This window comes from Heterocephalus glaber, unplaced genomic scaffold, assembly GCF_053883595.1.
Source record: "Heterocephalus glaber isolate CG9 unplaced genomic scaffold, H.glaber_assembly_v1.0 deba00001429, whole genome shotgun sequence".
NCBI lineage: Eukaryota > Metazoa > Chordata > Mammalia > Rodentia > Bathyergidae > Heterocephalus > Heterocephalus glaber.
In genome coordinates this window covers 21382193-21388182 of record NW_028258294.1, presented here as the reverse complement: position 1 = coordinate 21388182, position 5990 = coordinate 21382193, and positions in this window count along the sequence as shown.

Genomic DNA, 5990 nt, shown 5'->3' with positions numbered 1-5990 from the left:
ACAAAATTCATGCAAAAAACCATGCATCACAAACAACCTTTCCCTATTAACACTCATCACTTTAACATATCTCACTGCAGTGTTTCCATCTTTTGTTCACATATTTTTGGTTATTTTTAGAATATTTATCATTATTGTTGAGTTACAAGAGACATATTATTTTATATACAAGCTCTTTAACAGTAAATGTTTTGTATTTTTCCATTTTTTACTGATGTTTTCCAAAAGTACAGGTTTTTAATTTTGATGAAGTTGTCAAACCAAAACCCACTTTTCTGTGATGTTTTGTTCTTTTTACACATTTCTAGTTTCTATTTGAAAATACTTGTGTTTTCAAGGATATTTGCAATTTTCTTCTTTTATACTTGTTTATGTCAGATTTTTTCTTTTCAGGGTTTTACTACTTAGTGAGATAAGCAGGAGACTTTATCTATTTTCTGAAACTGGTTTTATACAATTGGTATTATTTCTTCTGTCTGTATCTGACAAAATTCTATTTTTGAAATTATTTAGATTCTGTTTGTGGGAACTATAAAAATAAGGAATACATTTTCATAAGTACATGTAAGTCTATTCATATTTCATTTCTTTTGTAGCACTTATAGTAAATTGTATTTCTCTCCTTAGATTAATGCATTGGTACAAAGTTGGTCACAAACAATACCTTTATTGTCCTTCCATTGCTAGCAGTATTTGTAATATATCTCTCTTTTCTCAGATTGGTAATATGTTTTCTCTCCCTCTTTCTTTCTCTCTCTTGTCTGCATGATGTTTACCAGCTGTGCTTATCTATTTAAAGAGCCAAAATTTAATTCTCCTACTTTTCTCCATTGTTTTCTGTTTTATTAATTCTCAAGTTTTATTTTGTTTATTTTCTCTTTCCCATAACCTTTGAGTTTATTATGCTCTTCTTTTGTCACTTGTCAGGATAGAGATTTAGAGAATTGGTTTTTAGTCTCTCTTGACTTAAGGTGTAATTATTAAAAGTCATAAATTTCCTTGAGAATACTGCTTTAGACTAACTTCACAGAGTATATGTTGAATTTTTATTGTTATTTAATATGCAATATTTTTCTAACTTTCTTGGCAATTTCTTCTCTTATTTATGAGATGTATTATTTGGAAGTTTGTTACTTAATTTTCAAATATTTTGGTCTTTCTAGTAATGTTATTGATTGAGAGTTTAATTCTCTTTTCACTTGAAATATATTCTGTAAAATTCTAATCTTTTGAAATTTACTGACTTATTCATGGCAGAACATATAGTCTATTTGATGAATGTTTTATGTAAGAAATAATGTGAATTCTGAGGTATTGCATATAGTCTACTTATGCAATATATATTGCAATATATAGTCTATATGGAATACATATATATATATATATATATATATATATAAAACCGCATAATTAGACTACATGCAATAGACTATAGACTATAGACTATGGTCAATTTTTGAATATTCCAACAGTTTCTTTCACATATTTTGAAGTCCTGTTATGCTGGATGAATAAATAACAAATTATTGCTAAGCATAAAGTTAGAAATATTTTCTTTAAAAAATTTTATATGTAAGTTCTTGAATTCAGATCTATGATCCATTTTGAGTTAATGTTTGTGGGTAGTTTGAGGTAATTTTACAGGTTTGCCTGACATACACATTTGAGAATTGCTATGGATAACTGCAATTATTTTTAAAATATTCTGTTTCAGTTTTTTCAAATGATAGCTATCTGTTCATGTAGCATATTAAAAATACGTACTGAAAATTAACATTTATATAATTATTTATTTTATTTTCAGAAACTAACAAGAGCTGTAATATTGGCAATTGCTAATTGCCAACAAAAAAAGCTACACAATTTGAATACTTTTTTTTAGGACAAATAATGTACTCATTGTCTGTGAGCATTTGTCAGAATATAACCAGAGAATCATTGTGTGGCAAAAAAATAATTTACTATCATTATTCATCACATTACAAAGATTTAAGATTTTCTTATAGGCTTAATTGTATTAAAAATAAGTTGGAATATCTTCACAGCACAGAAATTGAATTATTCATGTTCAAGTGAGTGCAACAGAAGCTGAAATGAAAAGTACCTATCTATAGTTCCTATTCTCACCTTGACTTTTAAAAATTTCACTAAAAGAACCTGGTCCATCAGTAGTGAAAATTAAAGTTTCACCGTAAGTTATTTTTTTTAAATAAAGAGGTAATTTACTGTTGATTAAATATGCTCCCCATAAATCTTTCCTCTGGTGGCTCTGGGAGGTAAAGCTAAGTTGTCCATAATGGATTTCATGCATACTGGTCTCCTAGAGAAGCAGGCAGCCTCCTGATCAGCAGAACCATTAATGAGTTTAAGTCATCCCTATTCAAACTAGGTAACCAGTGCTTAAGACAATCAGTCCCAAGAGAATGATGAGGTGATGGGATGAGAGCTTGGAACCGCTGTTTCATCATATGACACAACTCCATCTGCAAGGCCTGGGATCCTGTCTCACTCTATGCTATCAGAAGAGCTGCTGCACTCTGCAGGAAGAATGTAGAAGTATCCATAAGGCCAATGGTCTTACTGGATTGTTCTATCATACATCAACAATTGTATAATGGACCCTAGTCTTTACCAGAGGAGGGACTGGTGCTTCACTAACCATTGGTTTTATAAGTTACATTGTCTAAAGATAAGGATTTTTCTAAAATCTGATATCCAGCTTGACTAAACCCCATTTCATTACCAACGAATCAAATGGCCCCAGAGAAACTCTGCAACTGCTACTTATTTTGCCTTTATATGTTTTTCTTAATAAAGGCTCTTCTGAAACTGATATACGCACTACTTGGTGTCATTAAGCCTAGTTGTGAGGCTTATAAACACACAAAATTTGCTCTTATTATATTTTATTGTTGAATCAGAATCTAATAAATATAGTAAGGGGAGAGTTATTATAGGTACATGTACTTTCATCCAATTGTGTAGCAGAAATTAACATTACATGTTTCTTCTAATATTTGTTTTTCATGCTATTAGTAATATTTTATGTGGGATTTCTGATATTATTGATTGAGAATTAAAGGTATTATATTTTATGCGTATCCTTTCACTTCTTCTTCTTCTTCTTCTTCTTCTTCTTCTTCTTCTTCTTCTTCTTATTATTATTATTATTATTATTATTATTTTGGGGTTTTTTGGTACCGGGGGTCGAACTCAGGATCTGGCTCTTACGAGGCAGGTGTGGTGCAACTGAGCTAAATCCCAGCCTTCTTTCATTCGTTATTATTGCAGCAGAAAAACTGTTTCTTTCGTAGTATGTGGCTTTTATCTTTCACTATTAAGTAGTAAACCTCAAAAGAATTCCCAAACATTCTTTATTAAATACAATGAAACTTTATACAATACTGAACTGAGTAGTATATTATTAAGCACAGAAGGAAAAGTCCAGACTTTTGAACTTTTCTATAGTGAATGTTTTACTGATAATATTGTAACTGAAACTCAGTGTACAATATGCACATTGTACATTGTTAATGATACAAGATCTTTATTTCACACAAAGTCTTGCAGTGCATAGTGTATATATCTATACATAAATGATTAAATTTGTTATATTATATATATATAATCATCACCATCACCATCATCACCATCATCATTCCTCCTTTCCAGAGCATAGCTCATACCTTCATGTCTGGGCTAACTAGCTCTTATTCTTACTAAGGGTGAGTCATGAAGAATTTCATCATCTCTTCTCTTCCCTCCCTTCCCCTCCCCTTCTCTTCTCATTTCTTTTCACTTGACACTAGAAATTGACCACACGGTCTTTGTACTAAGCTATAGTATGAGCCCAAGTTCCCACTCCCCTTTTTGAGAAATCTCTGAGTTAAATCTCTGAGTTGTCCAGGCTAAGCTTTAATTTGCAATTTTCTTACTTCAGCTTCTCAGAGTGCTGAGATTACATGCAAATACCACCATGTCTGGCTTCAACATTGTCTTATAAGGAAGATACCCCAAGGAAATTCAACATCAAATTTTATGTAAAGGAAAACTAATCTCCCAAATAGAAGACTGTTTCTCCTGACGGAAAAATAGGTCCAAGGATATTTATGGGGTCCTAACTTCTGTATTTGCACAAATTTCTTTCTCTGAGCCAAGTGATCCCCTCATTCCCAGTTAGCACTCCTAATATAGGCAAAAACACCAGTCAGACTGGTGCACTGAACTGGTGCAACAAGTCACAAATTTTAAAATAGATTTTATCTGATTTTCAACTATGTCTACCCAACCAAGTGATGATCATGAAAGTTTCTAAAATTAGTATGAATAGACAAGAAAATTTCCTTCCCCAATTTGAGTAATATTTGTTTCAACTGGCTAAATGTCATTGTTCTTATCATCAAAGATCATCTTTGATTGATTCTTGACAATGTATGTAGAACTTTTGGATACTAAGGGCATTTACTTTATTTTAATTATAATAAGTATTGGTGCTATCTTATTTTAAAATTCAAAAGTAAGCCCAAAGCTATTATCCCAGCCCAATCCTAATAGTTGTTCATTGAGGAAGATACTTCTATGTCATGTTTATAAATGAGAGAAATTTGGCTCAGGAAAGTTATATTCCTGTCAAGATCACAGAGCTCAAAGACAAATCCTGCATAAAATACTGCTTTCTCATGTTATTTCATAATTGCTTAATTGTTTTTAAGCTTGAATCAAATAATGCTTCCACAATGTGAGAAATAGATTTGTGTGTCTCTGGGAGTATTGCTTCAGTGACTGGGGGCATTTTTCCAAATAAATAGCTGCAGAGAAGGTAACTATGTATTCCTTAGAATATGCAGATGATTGGTATACAACTTTTGTTGCTGCAGCATTATGTATAGTGTTATGTCCCAAAACAGATTATGCAAGACACGAGTGACTCAGCTTTCTCCTGAGTTATGTGTTTTTTGTAGGTCAAGCACTTTAATAGATGGTCATGCATTTTTCTATTGCATAGAACTGTGATTTTTGTGTCTTAAATAGCGTTCCATTTTGTAATCAGAAGATTCCAAAATTGATGGGTCACAGACTATAAAATAAATAATCACTATTTATTTTTAAATATTAATTGCTTGACTGAGTTTGTTATAACTTCCTTTATGAAAAAGTCATATAAATGAGAAATCTGTTATTTTAATGTATAATTTGGATTTTTATCAATTAACAAAGAATTAACACTCTAGTTTTCATTTTTTCCTCATAAACTTTCCCATAACAATCCTTTTTAAACTCAGAGAAAGCCTTTGGGTGAAGCATCAGTCATTATATTTAAGTATGATAATTAGTTTACTTAATTTTGTTGGCAGATTTGGCTCTTAAGAGATCATTTATTTATTTGGCTAATAGTTTTGTAAACATCACTTAAAAAGTAAACAACACTAAAAAGATTGATTAATACATGATTTCAAAAACATGTAAAGGTATCTGTGAAATCTAACGTTAGGATAATGTTAGGATATCTGTCCTAGTAGAATACCAAGTAGATTATTCACTAATGTTTTTCCTGTTTGTACACATTTCTCTTCATAAGTTTTCCCTTAGGCTCAGGGAAAGCTACACTACTCAGAAAGCAGTCAGGGACAGAAGGGGATAAAAATGAAGTCTGACACATTTTCTCCACTGAGTTCTTTAGTCTAATGGTGTAAACCTTTAACTCTTGAAATTGCAAGGAGAGATGGTTCTATGAAAAACTTGATGTTCACTCAAGTTGTCTTTCAAGTATTGGAGACCTAGAAACTATAAAGAACTGAAGGAAATAATTTTGATTTACTTCTAATGTTTCTTCAGAAATTCTGTGTGGATATCCAGAGATTCCTAGAGCAGTTGAAAGCAAAAACAAAATCAATCCCTTGACCTGTGTTAAATGAACTGTGTATAGGGGGCCATTGATTTGGATTGAGCTTTGAACTAGGCTCAAAGAACAAACTAAAATGGAGTTACTT